The sequence below is a fragment of the Pinus tabuliformis genome, chromosome 8 (assembly GCF_031772625.1).
Source record: "Pinus tabuliformis cultivar Carrire ecotype Pingquan chromosome 8, CPIR1, whole genome shotgun sequence".
NCBI classification, from domain to species: domain Eukaryota; kingdom Viridiplantae; phylum Streptophyta; class Pinopsida; order Pinales; family Pinaceae; genus Pinus; species Pinus tabuliformis.
In genome coordinates, this window is record NC_142294.1 from 611,346,338 (window position 1) to 611,365,684 (window position 19,347).

Sequence of the window (19,347 nt, forward strand, 5' to 3'; positions counted from 1 at the left end):
ATACCAATCCTAAATGGTCTGTTCACTCAAGATTCGCCTCCGCCCCCAGTCCTCCTTCCCGATGAATGCGAGTGATTCGGAAAGAAAGACTAGGACCCAGGGGGCATGCACCCTGGTCTGCTTCGGGCAGAGGAAACTCCGGATATAAGGAAGAATTTCCGCAGAAGAACATGACTAGTCCGTACCCCGTCCGTGGAAGGAAGTGGGGTTGTTCTGGAATAGTGTTCTTTTGTTAAAGTTATGTGTTTGGCAAAAGAGTCATTCACCTTTTGTCTAAAAAAGTGGGCAATGCCCAAGTAGGAATTCCCTTATTGTAACAAGTAGTCACCATCTTTAAATTCAAGCCTCGCCCATCGAAACATATGTTTTGAAGGATAAGCAGGGGCAGTAAACTAAGAAGGAGACCGTATTGTTGTAACAGAGGGTAACCATCTTTGGACAACCCAATGATAGACACCGCCGAAGAAAGAGATTGATTTGCGGCAGCGAATAGAACCACTCTTCGGATAATAAGAAAGAGGCAAGCCTCCCTCAATAATACCAATGTTTTATCTTTGAGTAGTGTTCTTCTATTGTCACATAGCTGTTTGTTAAAAGTGGGCCGACAGGAAGTCTGAGTACTGCGTAAGACCCCTTAAAATAACGAGAAGACAAGTATCGTTAGCATTAGATTAGCAAGATGACAAATAAGTAAGAACACCCAAAGAAAAACAGAAGTAGGGGAGAGGAGGGGCAGCCTCGAAATTCTATCCTATACCTGGGGGCATGCAAACTTTCTGGAGTGTAAGCTAGGGGCGGTTATTTATCTGGTTTTAAGATTAGCCGTTTCCGAACTTGCATGAAAGAAAGCCTGTGGGGCAAAGGTAAAATTTGCCAAAATTGGAGCATAGCTGTGGTAAGGCCCAAGCTCTATAAAAAATGGATCCTTAGAGGAGGCATTTTTTTTTATGACTGGTATGTCGAGCAGTTTTAGCATATAGTTCATGCTCGTTAAAAAATAAACGCAAAATTCGAGCAGTTTTAGGCCTGAATTTATGCTCGTTAAAAAATAGAAAAGTGTGAGCAAATGTTTCCCCCAGAGTTCAAGCTCATGGAAAAAATGAACCGGTAAATAACCTTTTGAGATCGTAAATTCATTAGCCATAAGAACCTTGATCGTGTTTTCATCCACCACCTCCACCGTTCATTTGGCCGATCATTCACTTCCATTTGTGTGTTTACCTCTTTTGAGAAACAGCTGCGAAGAGTGATTTCACCTAGCCATCCTTGTGACACTGCCGAGATTGGAAATTCCAACCTGTACCTGGAATCTGTAGCTATCCCTGTTTATCACTCGTTCCTCAAAAGACGAGTCTTCTTTCAGCTCTTTTCACTGACTCGTAAAATATGAAAAGTTTGCCGAGTTTTGGCCTTCCAGCTCGTTAAATGACCGGAACGCTATCCCTCCTCTAAATTTTAATCTTTTTGGACTTGAGGGATTATTGCACAAAAGGATCGAGCGCTTGTCTGGTTCAGCTCGTTAAAAGTACCGAACAGCCATCCCTTCTGTATTGTTTTATACTTTTTTCGGACTTAAGGGATTAGCTGACGAAAAAGGAATTATGGAGTTGACTTTCTGTACCTTTTTAGACTCTCTAAAAATGAAAAGGACCGAGTTTTCCTTGTCGTTAGACTCGTTAAAATGATTAAATAGTGACAAACTTGTCTTTAGACGAGAACGAGTTTCCCTATCGCTAGGCTCGTTAAATCATAGCGATGGGCTTGCCCGAAGGGCAGGTTATAGAACAAGCATATGTTATCCTCCTCAAGCTTGACAAAAATAAAGAGGTACTGGTCAGAAATGACTGGGGAAAAATTGGGAGAACATCAAAGTTTAGAGGTAGCAAGTCACTCTTGAACATGACACTTTTCTTCCGTATCACATCGGGTTGGGTTGTCTCATTCACCGGTTTCATCACCATGGTCCTCACCACACCATCCAGTCGGGGTAATGCTACCGATCCATCACATCAGTGTCGTTATATGTTCAAGAGGGGTCATTCAGAAAGTGTCAACCGTGTCCCATCCACTACCATACATTTTCCTTCATCCATTTCATGATCGCCACCCCGAATCATATGTCACAGTTTGTTTCACCTCCACCAAATCATTAGCTCCGTTCCGTGTCATTGATGTGGGATTCATCAAGGCCCTCCTTTGACGGATCACTTCTTGTCGACTTCAGCTCATTATCCAAGAAGTCGATCTAGGAACACCCCCATCAGTACTTTGAAGCTTGCATGCCTCAATGGCAAGTTTCTCACTTCCGGCGACAGGTATACATCAATGACCTTCGACCAGAAGATTTTGCGTGGCGTTCGACGCCAAGTCCTTTATTCACGCCACGTAAATTGTAATGCCGTACCTTGAGGGTCATCGTCATTATTGGTGATTCCTCTCGCGCTTGTTAACGGTTTTCATTATTGACCGGTAATCAAGCGATGTCTTTCCATGTTCGACTTCAGCGTAATTCTCACATGGATCGACTTGTACTTAGAGTGAAGATCGAACGAGTTTGAAGACCCCGGATCCAGTTTCATCCATCCGGGCTGCGATATATATTCAGGAAATATAAAAGCATTTGCCATGTACATCATTGCAGCAGATGATCATCCTCCTCAAAGGATGATAATTTTAGCGGAAGATTATCAGTCTGTCTTCAGACGATCGTCTGTCATATGTACCAAAATGTATTTATAGAAAGCTGAGCATGGGAATACCCGCCTCAGCTAGATCATGAGAATAATGATGAATGAAAGATAATGTAATGTATTGTATTGTATTACAGGGCACTCTCCTCAGCACTGGAACAAACTTCGGACCCTCTAGCTAAAGCATTTCACCCGATTAACGGCCTCATACTTTAGGGGGCAACTGTTATAGACATTTTTGTGCCTCGCGTCAAGGAGCAGGGAATGTCGATAATTACAGGGATCCTCAGTCCCTAAACATGTTGTTCTTACCCCTAAAAGAACAAGGTCATCAATCAACAGCACTTCCAATCAGTTCTCCACCTGAAAACACTTCAGAACAGGCTTATTTTGGATCATGTCAGCTGCTTAACTGAGCTTCTGCGCTGTATTGCAACTGTCCCACTCTGTACCTGTGCTGGAAGTCAAAAACAATGAAGGCTACCTGCGCTGGGCGAGATTGGCCAAGTGGCACAGTCATCCTGCAAGGTGTCAGTTGCCCAGGAAGCTTCCAAACTGACACTTGGGTCATGAGATTCGCCCTGTGATGAGTAAGAGGTACTTGATCACCATGTGTAAGCAAGGATCTCCAAGTGGACACAGGAACTGAAGATTAACTGAAGATGGAGAGGACACTAGTCAGCTATATGCCAGCCTCCAGCTGACTCATCCTTTCCTCTTCCCTCCTATATATAGAGCTCTTCTATGAGGTCTAAGGAGGCTGGAATTTTGTATAAGCAAGGAGGTGTTGTTGGTATACTGCCAGGATTATTGGGTGATTGTTTTACTAGAGGTGAAGAAGAGAGTTCTTGCTGCCGAGGAGGTGCTGCTGGATTGGAGCCAACATCATTGGTTGTAACTTCCTCTGGAACCCTGTTACTTTCTATCAATAAAGTTTGCATGTTCTCCTATATACTTGTTTTACATAGATGCTTTTGTGTTTACATGTATATTTGATGCAACCTAATCCATGCTTCAATTATGATTGCTTGTATCTCGTAGTTTGCTCTCTTTTGTTGTGCAGATTCTGTGTGTAGCTGGATCGGCTTGGAGAGCAAAGAGCTGGGAATCGGATACAAAGAGAGAAGGACAAGGATCGACTAAGCGCAAGACACCAGGTTGGTTGACCCTATTTCCATTCTCTCTGTGCTTTCATAAAGATGAACATGAAAACTTTGTCATTCAGTTGTTGCTAAAGTCTGTCACCTTTAGAAAGGGTTAGTGTCATCCGCATCGGATACTTTTCCCCACAACACGAAGCATCCAATACCATGGACTGAAAACCATCGCGTCCAATACCATGGACTGAAAACCATCACGTCCAAAAAACATGTGCGAAAATCATGCACAAAACCATAGGTGGGTCCGCCCAACCTAACATATGGTCAAAAACCAAAATTTTCCGGGGCGCTGCCCTAGACCCCATAAAGTGGGGTTACGGGTGCCCTTCAAACCCCCTATTAACTACGTGGAAAGAATATAACACAACCCAACAATCTCCCACTTGTTGTTTTCTTTCCACAGGGAGCCACATGAGAGCTTAGTCATTTTTTCAGCCCTGAGATTCCCATTGCTTCTCTACACCAAGAGAACTTCTCAGAGCTCATAGATTTTGTCAATGCATCTGCAGTATTCTTCAAAGTGTCCACCTTTACCAGCAACACCTTTCTGTCTTCTATCATATCCCTCACAAAGTGATACTGAACATCAATGTGCTTTGTCTTTGAATGATAAGCAGGGTTCTTTGCCAAGAAAATTGCACTTTGGCTGTCACAGTCTATTCTTATAGCTCCCTGTACTAACCCCATACTTGAACACAATCTCTGCAACCAAACTGCTTCCTTGCTTGCATGAGTGGCTGCCATGTATTCTGCCTCTGTAGTTGATAGTGCCACTACAGATTGTTTCTTACTCATCCAACTGACTGCACCTCCAAATAGGTTAAACACATATCCACTTGTAGATCTTCTCTGATCCAGATCTCCAGCCTAGTCTACATCAACAAAGCCATGAATATCCAACACTCTGTGCAATCCTGGTCTTCCTTGGTAGCACAAACCATAATCACTAGTGCCACATAAATACCTCAAAACCCGCTTCACTGCTGTCCAGTGCTCCTTCCTAGGTTTTGACATAAACCTGCTCAATACTCCCACTGCATGTGCAATGTTTGGTCTAGTACAGACCATTGCATACATCAGGCTACCCATTGCACTTGCATATGGAACATGAGACATGTCCTCTTCCTCTTCTTGTGTCTTCGGACACTGTTCAGCAGATAACCTCACACCTACAGGAATAGGAACCTTCACCGGTTTACTATCCTGCATATTAAACCTCTGCAGTATTGTCTCGACATACTTCCTCTGGTTTAACCAGAGCTTCCTCTTTGACCGATCTCTTTTAATTTCCATTCCCAAAATATAGTTTGCAGCACCAAGATCTTTCATGTCAAATTTGGAGGACAATTGGGTCTTCAAATCTTGGATAATTTCTTTGTCATTTCCAACCAGCAACATATCATCCACATACAAGACCAGATAAATAACATGGTCACCAATTAATTTAAAATACACACAATGATCTGCTTTGCTTTTGGTGAAGCCAAGTCCGAATATAAATGTATCAAATTTCTGATACCACATCCTTGGTGACTGTTTTAACCCATACAGAGACTTCTTTAACTTGCATACCAGTTCTTTCTTACCCTTCACCGCAAAGCCTTCAGGTTGCTTCATGTAGATTTCCTCTTCCAAATCCCCGTGAAGAAATGTTGTCTTCACATCCATTTGTTCTACCTCAAAATCAAAAGCAACAACAACATATAAAAGTAATCTAATAGAAGTTACCTTGGCAACAGGAGAAAAAATATCACCAAAATCAATTCCCGGCACCTGGGAATAACCTTTTGCTACCAACCGAGCTTTGTATTTCTCCACCTTTCCTTCTGCATTTGTCTTCTTCTTGAACACCCATTTGCTGCCAATGGGTTTCCTTCCAGTCGAAAACTCCACCAGATCCCAAGCCTCATTTTTGTGCAAAGATGCCATTTCATCGACCATGGCCTCTTTGTAGAGTTTTCCATCCTCTGAATCCACTGCTTCCTTCACAGTTCTGGGATCATTATCAGTAACAGAAAAAGCAAAATTTGAACTGAAAGCAGATGGACTATACCTTTCTGGCTGCCTTCTTTCTTGAACTGATCTTCTCACAGCTAGAGTTTGTGGCTCTTCATCTTCTGATTCCTCCTCTGCTGTAGAGTCTGATTCTTCCTCCTTTGGCTCAAACTCTATCTTCTCTGGTTCCTTTGGTTGGACTTCATGTTGAATAACATCTTTTACCTCTCTGAACAACACATCTCGGCTGTACACAACCTTCCGTGTGACTGGGTTCCAAAGCTTATAACCCTTTAAACCATCCTTATATCCAATAAAGATGCACTTTTCAGATTTACTATCCAACGTGGTTCGTTTCTCCTTTGGAACATGTACATATGCATCACATCCAAATACCCTTAGATGTGAAAGAGAGGGTTTCTTACCAGTCCATACTTCTTGTGGAGTCTTATCCTCCAACGCTGATGAAGGTGATATGTTGATCAGGTAACATGCAGTATCCACCGCCTCTGCCCAGAATTCCTGTACTAACCCGGCACCACTGAGCATGCTTCTTGCCCTTTCTATCAACGTCTTGTTCATTCTTTTTGTGACTCCATTTTGCTGAGGTGTATATGGAGTAGTCTTTTGCCGTGCTATACCACACTTCTTACAGAATTCTTCAAATTCCTTGCTGCAAAATTCTCCACCATTATCTGTCCTCAACACCTTTATCTTCTTCTCTGTCTGATTTTCCACCAAAGCATTAAATTCTTTAAACCTGTCAAAGACTTCAGATTTCTTCTTAAGGAAATATATCCATGTATTCATTGAGAAGTCATCTATAAATGATACATAGTACACAGAATTACCCAGTGATGGAATCTTCACAGGTCCAAACACATCACTGTGCACAAGCTCTAATATCTGTTTCGTCCTCTTACCACCAGAGGGGAAACACACCCGATTTTGCTTCCCATACACACAATTTTCACAGAAATCAAAATCCAGAGAGCTATCATTCATACCTTCTACCATACCTTCTACCATTCCAAGCCTCTGATGCCACAACATGGTCTTCTCTCCAGAGACCACTAGATTTTCTACTCCATTTTCAGGAACCATAGAACTATTGCACCCATCAACAACAGTGCTACCTTGCAGCTTGTACAGAGTTCCAATCTGAACTCCCCGCATCAATATCAGTGCTCCTTGAACCATCTTGCAGGTATCTTTCTCGAACACCATCTTTACACCTGCATCATCCAACTTGCTTACAGAAATCAAATTTCTAGCCAATGTAGAATATGTAGAACACCCGGAAGTGTTCTAACCCTTCCACCTTGCAACTTCAACTTTACTTTTCCCCGACCAATGATTCTAGCCTTCCTATCGTCTCCTAAGAAGACATCACCACCATCGTATTTCTCATACTCGCAGAACCACTCTCTATGGGGAGAGAAGTGAAAGGATGCACCTGAGTCAATCAACCATGCCTCATGTTCTACATGTGTACTTGAAGAAGCCAAGTACACATCCCCACCTTCATCTGAGGTGGTTTTCGCCTCTGCAGAAGGAGCATCATTAGATCCCTTTCATTTATCCGGAGATATAGATTTACAATCCCTTCTGAAGTGCCCTTCCTTTCTACATTTCCAGCACACCACCTTTGTAGGTTTTCCTGGAGATTTAGATCTCCCTCTAGATTTAGATCTCCCACTCGATGACTTATTTTTGTTTTTGTTCTGGGACCGTCCTCGTACAGACAAGGCATCACCATTCTGGTTGTCCATATTTTTCCATTTCATCTCCTCCGTCAGCAAGGCTGAGACTATTTCATCAAACTGCAAAGCAGTTGCATTGCTACCTATTGCAATAACCAGACTATCCCACGAATCTGGTAGAGAACACAACAGACTGATGCACTTATCTTCATCTGAAATTTTAATATCAACAGATAATAACTGACTTACCGCAGTATTAAATGCATTCAGATGCTCTGTCACCGAGTCTCCATCTTTCATCCTCAGGTTATACAGCTTTTTCTGCAGGAACAATTTATTCACCAGAGACTTAGATTGGTACAAAGTCCCTAACTTGACCCACAAAGCCTTTGTCGTAGCTTCCCCTGATACATTCAACAATACTGAATCTGAGACACACAATCATATTGTGCTCTTTGCCTTCTGATCCAACTTCTTCCATTCTTCATCGGTCACTCCCGATGGTTTAGTACCCAGATCTACCGCGATCCACTGATCTTTATCCACCAACAGATCCTCCATCTTGAGTTTCCACAACTCAAAATTATGACCATTGAACTTCTCAATCTCTATCTTTCCACTGCTCGCCATCTTCTTTCACCACCAGAATCGATCTCGCAGATCTCCCACTGAACAAGGTCTACCACAGGCCCGAGTGAAACCCCTCAGCAACAAAGGCATCCCCTTGAAGCCAAAACATCTCTGATACCAAATGTAGGTTTTAACCCTGTACAGAAATTACCTGCATACGAATTCTTAAACAAAGAAAATAAACAATGCGAGAGCATAACCCATAAAACACATATGCATAGAGATTTTTCCCTGGATCCCAAAACCGGGACTACCGGCTTGATTTTTCATTATGTTCCTTTCAATGTTACAATACATATTTATACATGCCGAAGCATCCAATACCATGGACCAAAAACCATCGCGTCCAATACCATGGACTGAAAACCATCGCGTCCAAAAAACATGTGCGAAAATCATGCACAAAACCATAGGTGGGTCTGCCCAACCTAACATATGGTCAAAAACCAAAATTTTCCGGGGCGCTGCCCCAGACCCCATAAAGTGGGGTTACGGGTGCCCTTCAAACCCCCTATTAACTACATGGAAAGAATATAACACAACCCAACATTGTCATGCAAAAATGTGGTCACTGAAGGTTGAATTAGGGTTTCCTTTACTCCTTTTAGAAATTTACCCCTTGCTGGCTCATTTAAACCTTGCTGAGTATCCATTGTCTATAAAGTTAATGACATCATGCCATCACATCAATCATGTCATCTTGAAATTCAATCCTTCAAGGTCGCATTAGGTCTTTTAGGGTTTCTCATGGTTTCATTAGGTCATTAGGGTTTCCAAGGTTCCAATAAAACTCCATTCCATTGCATAAGATCGACAAGAAGAGGGTGATCAAATAACATCTCTTCACCATGTGAGGATGATTTGTAAAGAGAAATGCTTATTTCATCATGTAACTTTATGTTCACTATATGTAATAAGTATTGTTCCTAAGCTACCAACTCAATCTCTATATGCCAACTTCATTAAAGAAAATTCAAATTCAAAGAGTTCTCAAAGACCATAAAAATATCAATTTGCCAAAGGAAATAGTCAAGTGAAAAGGTAATGTTTCAAAAATTTAAGTGAATGCCAAAGGGAGTTGTCTTTTCCCAAGGGTCTCCAAATCATCATTTTCCCCAAGCATTAAACCTTAATTTCCTCTTCCACCGAGCTAGGGTTGGCTATGGAATCAGAGACATCTAAGAAGAGGAGGCCTAAGGGAGGTCATTTCAGTAAGTATTAGGCCATTCCAACTCATAAACATGATGTCTCCATCATTTTTCAAGAAGTGATTCCAAGGGACAAATCATTTGCCACACATAGGGCCAGTTTTTCTTCAAAGTATTCTTCCAACCACATAGAGATGAATTTTACAAAAGTGAGATATTTTTTTCTATATCATTGGAAAAGCATGAAACACCTCCTTCATTTTTTAAACAGGTGTCATTGTTTTGGAGAAATAGCACAAATACAATTGCTACAAGAGAGTTGTTTCACTTCTGGAGTGACCTTGGAAAAATCATATTTTCTCCTAGATGGAGTGTCCAAATGACGTTCTTGATGAGTCAAATGATAACTAGGCAGAAATATATTTCCAATGAGCTATCATGAGTTCAATTGGGATTTGAGGAGGACATCCAAAAGTTTCCTGCAATATCACACCATTTTTGCACCCTCATTCTGCAGTTTTTGACCAATCTTAGGAGAATCAACTTTTCAAATCAAGTCCATTTTGGAAACTAAAGGTAGATTTGGAAACTGGACAAGACAATATTCCCAATGAGCTATTCTAGGCTCAATTTATAAATCGGTAAGGCAATAAACATTAACCTGCAAGTTGGAGGGCACATTTTACTTGAGTGTTGTGCATTTACCTAAAATTGTTGTGCATTTCCAAAGGGCGTTGCGCACCTATAAAGAGAGGGTGCCTTTGACCATATTGTTGCATGTTTGATCAACAATTTCCATAGGTTTCCCACATAGCACAACATCCTCTCCAAGATTCAAAATGTGTCATCAACATGCTCCAACACCAGAAGTAGGTTGAAATCACATCACTCCTCTCCTCCACAGTTGATTTATATGGTGTTTCATTGTGTTTTGGTGTCTCACTAAATTCAAAACTCTAGTAACATAATCCCATCCCTAAATTCCATTTCCTAGCTTCCCACTACCATTCCTACATTTCAAAACTACCCCTTGCCACCTCCCTCATATCACACATCCCCATTTTCATCTGCTCAATTTCCTCACACCATTCCATACTCTCTACACCTACATTCCATTTCATCACCTCCCTAGGGTTTGACTCCAAAAATTCAAAGCCGCAAAAGAGAAGATTGAAGCCTTGACCAAGAAACAAGAGAAAAGTAGGGTAGACATTCTTTCTAAGGCATCACTCCATGCCTCCAACACATGGTCAGACATCAACCCACCAATTTTGACAAGTTTTGAGCAAATTTTGCAAGTTATGATTTTCTGTGTTTTTTAAAGCATTTTTAACACAGTCAAAGGGTCAAATGCGCGACACCTCGGGTGATGTTCTCTTTTTTGAAGCATCTACTCAACAAAAGGCCAACATATTTGGATTCAGAGTGATGAGGACATGCACCCTGTGCATTTGATAAGCATTTGGAGGTAAACATGTTAGCTAAAAAGGTAAAAAACCACCAAAAACCCACCTCTCTACCTCATTTCTGGCTTGGGTGCTACATGCTTACCAATCTTTGGAGATTGAGTTTTTCTACAGGGAAAATGAGCTCAAAATTTCAAAATGAAAACATATCTGAAAAGTACACTTGAAGGGCTTTCCAACAATCTATCTTAGAGCAAATTTGGGCACCAGGAAGGCACCCAAAAGAAGCCTTGAATTTGGATGGCGTGTTTGACACTGCAAGGGCGTGTTTGACAAAGAGAGGGCATGTTTGACAAAGAGAGGGTGTGTTTGACAAAGAGAGGGCGCGTTTGAAAATCTTCTCCAATTTTCACTATTTCTCTCCAAATTAATTTTCACCTATGGGAAATTGATGTTTTACTGATGTAATTGATAAGGATGATGCAATTATTATGTTTTTTACTGTCATCTAGGGTAAATAAATTAGTTAAATGACCTACATGACTTGAAATGAATCAGTTTGCTTAAGTTAGGGATGAGTTACTTTGACCACCCTATACTCTAGCTATCAGTTCAATCTTTGTTGCAACTACTCCTCCTCTCATGGATTCGAACCCTGAGACTAGGATGAGTTGGTTTGAGGCCTATATTATGTATTTTATTAGTAATTTTATAGGTTGGACTCTCTTGGATGTTGTAATAGCTTTCAAACTTTGGCATGGAATATATTGGATGAAGTTGTAGCTATTTTGGTGGGATTCCTATGGCATTGTATTTTGATCTTGTTTCTTCTTCAGTTTCATATGTGTGAATGTTTTGTTCCTTTCATGATCCATTTCAATCTAATTATGTTTGATATTCAAGGTGTGATAAGAAGAATTCATATTTGTATGTTGTGTTTTTGGAAAATCATCATAGATTGTTCATTTCTTCAATTTAAAAAGAATTCATGACCCTCATGCTCTTTTTAGCATCTCACTAGTCTAGACCATCTCATCGCTATACTATGAAAGTTTAAAGTACCTTGCCTACCTTGCCCCATCAGATGTCTACAATTCTAATTCACTTTGCCCTAACCTAGTTCATTCTCTGACCTAATTCACTCATCCTTGTGACTACCCCAAACCCAATCAAATTAAACAAACCCTGAGCTATTATATCTAGCCTAAAATTCTAATCCATCTAGCCCTCTTGGCTTTGATCCTTTGGAGAGAACTCTCTTCGGCTTGGTAGGGCTAGCTACCAAGTCAAAATATTGGTATGTGGTTACCTCAGCTGGACTCTTCCTCAGCCTTGGAGATCCGGAGGAGTGATTACAAGTATCTCGCTTCACTCTCTCATTTACATAATGTAATCAAAAGATGTAAATATTGTGGATGAGTTGGTTTATAAGCAAAAGGTGGCCAGTTAACCTGGCCACCTTCGTTCAGTCAACGAGGAAAAAACAGTTAGTCCCCACACACGTGGTAGCAGTGAAGTCAAAGAAAATGAGAATGAGGTCAGAAGCAGTTGAGACTATGGATGCCCGAAGTGGGAGTTGATATTGAGGAGAGGGGAATGATGATGTGGTAGTTGGGGCCAATGGTCCAAAAATAGAACATCATACCTCGGCTGCCAGCACAACACCTCACTCAACTCGACCATAAAAGGAAATAAACGTTCATCCCCATGAACTCATGCATTCATCTTCTTGAGGCTCACTCTAGAAAAGTCGCTCTTGTACCCAAGAAACCTATAGAAGAGAAAAATTTCATCTTTCTCTTGCACAGGACTTCCTACAAGATCGCACGGGAAATCCTTCAAGATCACACAGGAATCCTACAGGATAAATTCAGGTAGTCTACAGTATTGACAGAGAGCAGTTTCAAATAAGGAGACATAGGGGTTGGCTACAACAAGCACCATGAGGAGGTAGGCTCTACATTTCCTTCCTTTTTTCCAAGTGAAAAGAACAGAAAAATCTTCTAGATTGATTGAATTTGATAGTTGTGTAAGGAAATAGTTCCACAAGTATTTTAGTCCCATTTCCTCCTTCATTAAAATTTGTATCATACATATCTTCTCCTAAAAATTCACCAGACAAGATGATAGGGGGGTTTAATAGAAGGTATCCCATCAACACTGTGAGGATTCACCAACACCCTCCTCTTGTAGAAATCTTCACAAGGCATAATTAGATGGGGTATTTCGAGAAATTAATGGGGTATGATGATGAAGTAGCCAGAGATTTTTCTCTCTCCCTCATTCCACTGACAAGAACCCATGCCACTGTGGTGGTGAGAGGTCTCTCCATAGAGCTCACCCCTGAACTCATAAGAAGAATTACCACACTTCCCCTAGGAGTGCCTTGGAGAAAGGAAGACAAGGGGGATAGCCAAACTGCCAAAAAGAAATTATTTTAAGAAGGAGAGGAGCCCATTGAAGACAAGAATGGATTAAGGAGAATAAGCGTACCATACCCCTGGAATGAGGTAAGGTACCACCTTATAAAATACATATCATGTGAAGGTAGGTATAGTGTGGTTTGTGGATATCAGTTTAGGCAAGAATTGAGGTTTGGAGTAGAAACACCTCCTTGCCATAGGCTTAGAATACCATATTTCCTTCTGCAATCACTAATAGATACAAGTATGAAGGTGCAGGAAGGAAACTACCAACAGTTAGCCCACCATGGGTTAGTTAGAATCATCATAGAAGATACCCTCCAAAACCTCAGAATTCCTATCCAATGGGCAATTTTGAGAGACATGCAGACAAATCAGGATATCAAAACTCTCATATATGATATTAACCCTCCTATCAGTGAAAATGATGAAGAAGAGACTGAAACAGATGGAGAAGAAGTAGAGAGGGATGAAGATGAAGAGAAAGAGGAATAAGGTGATGAAGAAACAAAGGAAGATGTCAAGGAGGACATTGATAAATAAGATGAGGATCTAGAGGGAGAAGAACAGGGGAAAGACAAAGGTGAAAAGGGCAATGGAAAAGAAGAGGCAAAAGACAAGGAGGAGTCACCCAGGGTGTCTCTAGAACCCACTGAGAAAGAGGCAGCAACTTCCCTCAATGCCCTTAGCACCCTTATCAAACAAAAAGGAAAAATACAGAGGAAAACCCCATATACTTTAGAACAAGAAAACGTACAAGGATAAGGTAGGGAAAACCCCAAAATTCAACCAAGGTTTCCATTGTTATTGAGGAATCACGTAAAAAGTAGGAGAAGGTTGCTCCTCTTATAAAAAATCAAGAAGAAGGATCCTCAACACAAACCTCCCGTAAGTCTCCTATCACCTATGTGGGAAGGCCTGTAACCAGATCTACCTCATCCAAAGGAAAAGACATCCTATAGGATAAACAATAGGACCTACAGGAAGCAAAGGAAATCCTACAGGAAACGTTGCTAAACCTAAAGGAAACAACCAGAAACAAAGAGAGAGGACCCAGAGCTAAGGGAACCTAGTCCTCAACTTAACCTTGACTCCTACTACAGATTTATTGAGGGGGGCAGGGTCATTCCATAAAAAATTCCATTCCATTATTCTTTGAGCTTGAGAAAGAAAGAGCCATAACACATAGATTGATGCAGATTGTCAAGTCCAAGGGACTGTAGGACATTGGTCACATGGAGGAAAAGATCAAAGAGATGGGCAGAGAACTAAGTAGCCTGAGGGATAGAAAGGCCATAATGAAGGCTCAGTTGGAGGCAAAAATTACATTGTTGAAAGGACAACTGCAAGAAAGAGAGAATCAATTGGCATCCATGGCCAACCTATCTTTAGAAGCAATCCAGTGCAGGATGCTAACTAATTCCTATGCACTATACCTTAAGGAATAGTGGATACAGTTCCAAATCAAGACCTTAGCACAGAGAGGCACTATGCCACTCCAGGATTATAACCAGTTCATTGATCTTTGTGATCAAAGTACATTAGAGGTTAGGGCTAAGATGTTTGAGTTCTACTTGCAAAAAATGGCTTTAACAGATATGAATGTATTAGAACCTAATGCAAAACTAGGGGATTTACAGTTAATGGATTTGGCATCATGGATGAACCATGAGGAAGCAAGGGCTGCATAAATGAAGAATATATTGGAAAGGGAACAAAATGAGCCTCTCATGATAAGAGTTGAGTAGTCCAATCCAATGGATGTCAATAGAACACATAATTTACTTGCATATGATCCTCAACTTGCACATAGGTATCTTGCTACCTAAGAGCAAGCAATTGCACATTTTGAAAATTGGAGAGTACCTGTTGGGTCAATTTATTGAGTAAATTAACATAGGTATTTAATTATCAATCCAGGTTTGTAGAACTTCGAAGCATGTCCGAAGTCTATGGATTCCAATGGTAGTCAATGTTAGAAGATGAAATATAAAGATTGAAATAAATGCATATTACACTCTAATTAAGTAATTTTTGATTCACTTATGTAATATGTGACGGATGAGGCTGCTAACTTAGGAGAACCAGGTTGTCCTTCCCTAAAATACTACTTTCGCGAAGAGAAATCTAAAAGCACTAATTAGCAATCATTTATGATGCAGAAGATGTAAAATAAGAGGCTCCTAAATAAGGAGGACCAGATTGTCCTTCTTCACAATTCTACTCTATCATAATCACCATAACTTCAAACCACAAATGTAGAAATAACTTCAAATAAGAAAAGGAGAATGAAATTTAGTTTTAGTTCAAGGTCAAATAGAAGGGGAATTTAACTTAAATTCATGTGTATCCATTCATATGTAGATTAGAATTAAACCAATATCCATTCAACAATCATCACACATCTAAATACATTTGAAACAAGAACTAATTTATGAAAACTATGAAAATTTAACCAAGAAGTGCACTTAGCTTGGTGTGGGGGCCCTCCACCCTTGCCTTGCACACTTGAAAAAATATCAGCTACAAAAACTTCAATAAATCAACCAAGCATGAACAACAAATTGAAATGAAACAAATTCTTCAATTAATTTTTAGTCTTCAAAGAGTCTAAAAATCAGATTACATAAATTCTACATCCTTAAGCCTTCAATAGTCTTGGCTTAAATAGAGAAATAATAAACAAAATTGACTAAAAAGTCTCTAACATCCTTATCTATCCTAATCCCATCTATCCTGGTTGAATCCACCCATTCAGTTACACAAAATTTGGAAAAATCCCAAAAATCACTAAAACTGCCCTATTTCCTAGGGATTTCCTGAATGACTAGTCTTGTTTGACCAGCTTTGACCGAGCCCGTTTAAGCTTGGTTTGACCGAACCAATAGGAGTTCGTTCAGTATTAGTTCCCAATCTTTCTAGAAATGTGCTCATCTCATGCCTAGGTGTCCTGCAAGTATGAATTCAATGGAGTCATTACAGGAATTTCTGATCTTGTCCAAAAATGCACTTAAAACCCAATTTTTGCAAAAATATCTAAAAATTGAAAAACATAATTTATATACCTGAATATGCATAAATTTGTCAAAATAAGGTCTATATGGATGGTATATGGTTGAAAATGATGGAAATTAGGTGTATAAGAAAAATTTGATCAAAATTGAGGGCTAACATCTCCCCGTTGCTGATGTTCAAGCATGTCCTCATGCTTGCCTCCTTTGTTTCTTTGATATTCTATCCCTATATGCTGAATGATTTGTTGATGTACCTATGGCTCTAACCCTTGAAGATGAAGCTTCCTATTGAGATGCTTGTAAAAGGATATCTATGCCTTCAACTTTTAAAATCAAAACCATACTTGTTTCAAAAATTGAATTTTAACCTTCTTTGCTCTTAATTAACACCATACTTGCAAATCAAATCTTATTCTACCTTCAAAGATCCTTAAATTCTGAAATAAACAATCCTATTTTTTTTTTCTTTTTTAAAATACTGCTCTTTATCCTTCAAAATTGATTTTTAAAAATGAATATCTGTTCTCAAAATCAATTTTAGAAATATAAAATTCTTTGTCCTTAAAAGCGATTTTGAAGATTTTTTTTTTGGAACAAAATCTTCTGTGAGAAAAACATTTTCAAGTCAATATTCTTTAATTCTGGACTCTAACCTACTAAAACAATGAATCAAAGGACTTCCAAAAATCATTATGGTTCATCAAAGAGAGAAGTTGTTGCTTAATGACTAGAGTCCCTCCTTTTCACAGAACGTCATATATTGATCTACATCCAACAATGATTCCATGTTTGTAGTATTATTTATGTGCACCTTTTTCTATCCATCCACCATTGTATGGTCTTCCATTAACCAAACCAAGAGAGCCATTAAGCTCAGAGTTGACTTCAACAATTTTCCCACGTAATTTAGAAAATAAGGGTTGAAAGAACTAGGAAAACATCCCAAATAGCAATGAATTTGAGAAAACTGCCCACGAGGAGCTTAATTAGGGTTGTTATGAAGGAAACCCATGTTTTCGTTTTTCAAATTTCAATTTCATTTGCTCAGAAAAACAACAAAAAATAGTGGCTTCTTAACAATTTTGAATTTTTAAAACTATAGTTAAATTGTTTCATCTCCAGAAGGCAATAATGAACTAACTCTTCCAGTATTTAAACCACCAGATTCTTCCTCTCCAGTTGTTTCACTATTTGACCTATTCGAGTGCAGAATATTACATGTGGAATTTGGGACAGATGATCTTGAAAGACAACTTTTCTGCGAGACAAAGACCTGTAGTGAAAATGAACTTGATAGATTTGTTGATATCAATGTATCTATTACATGAACAACTTCTTCTTTCACGAACTACTTGGGAAAAGTATCATGAATTTTTTTATAAGAAATTCTACTATCTGTACATCAAGGACCAAAACATGAGGATTTTTGCATGTTAGAACACCAGTCAAAAAAACTTGATATGTTTGTCACGTGAAGAAAAGATATAAGCATTTCAACATTGCTAAAATATACCCACTTGCTAATGATGTAAATAGACTTGTGTCAAATAGGAGTGCTCACGCTTGAGACATAAACCTGGACTAGGATAGGAAAAATATCTAATCCAAATTGCAACAAAAGCATTGTTTGATCATGTAACAACTTTTCACGAGTAGACATTTCTCTCATAGTTCCATTTAAATCTTCACCTTTATCGAAATTCTCACTGTGCACATGGATGGAACAAATTTTCCCACACAACTATACATGAATGTAATGAATTATGCCCATTGTGTTGAAAATAAAAAGAATTTTGTTCTCTGTTTATATAAAATTTGAAATAAAAAACTCTGTCTGTAACCATGCATGAGAAAATTACGGGATTACCTGATCTGAAAGTGATTTTTGAGTTATCTTTGAGATAACTTGAGTTCCTGTATTTAGAAAACACTATTTCAATCAGAATTCTCCCTCAAAATTTCAAAGGATTCGTTCATTAAACCAATGGAAAATACGTGTTTATTGGTGGTAGAGTTTAAGTGAACGGTGGCAGTGACAAGTTTTAAACAGTGGCAGAGGCACTAATTTATAACATGAATCCTGAGATTTATTTATCTAAATATCTGTTGCATTTATGAGAAAAATCTGGGTTTTTCTCTTACCTTCTTGCTTCACAAGATCTCTGCATTTAGGTGGTGTGTTTTTGCTACATGACTGCCAGATCTCTTGGCTTAAATCCCAATCAACTCCGCTTGCTCCATTTTTCAAAAAATTTCACAAAATTCTCCTCTCTGCTTTTAAAAATTCTTTGATCTAGCAGCGACTTGAAGATGTTTATGAGTTATTAACTCGCGGTTCCTCTTCATTCTATGAATTTTTTGGAATTTGTTAGTGAGCTTGGTCAAATTTGCATAGCAAATATCTTGGCTTGTAATCCTCTTCGTTAAAACCAATGTTCAACTTCCCTACTTATTTCCAAACTTCTTCTTCAACACTGTGCTCTGCATTTCTCTCAATTCCGGTTTCTGTCACAAGGTTTTGATTATACATAGAGTTGAAATCTCTTTCTTGTGCTTAGTTTGAGTTGTGATGGTGAAAGAAATATGTAATGCAGGTCTGGACTATGCAAAAAAATGTCATACAGAGGACTGTAATTGTTTTTTAGAGCACTTGAACTTTATTTGACCATTTCAATTATGCCAACTCAATGCTCATTGTACCTATGATGACTACATCCTCCTCATGGCTACATCCTTCAGATTACATGGTGTACAAGTCTATCTTGTCACTACAACATCATATTTTATTATCATGGTTGCTTCATGCATGCCTTTCATTATATTTCATGCCCACTTTGTATTATATGTCCATTAGTTCCTTTTTCATTTTTTTTATTTTTTTTGGCACGTTTTTCATTGTAATTCTCCGCATATATCTTTAGGCATATACCTTAGTGCCCATACGTTTTCACTTTGTCTCGTATGCCTTAAATTTGTTTTAAAATGACCATAGGATAGGTCATTTAAAATCAATTTTTTTCGACATTTAACCTTTGTATGGTTCATGTAGGTCAACAAAATTTCTAAGGGGAAAAACATTGTCCTTATTTTTCAATAAAAAATGCTTATAAAAATGTATAGAGAAATCATTATTTTTTATATGGTAGGATAATTTATAGGGAAATGATTTTTGTATGGT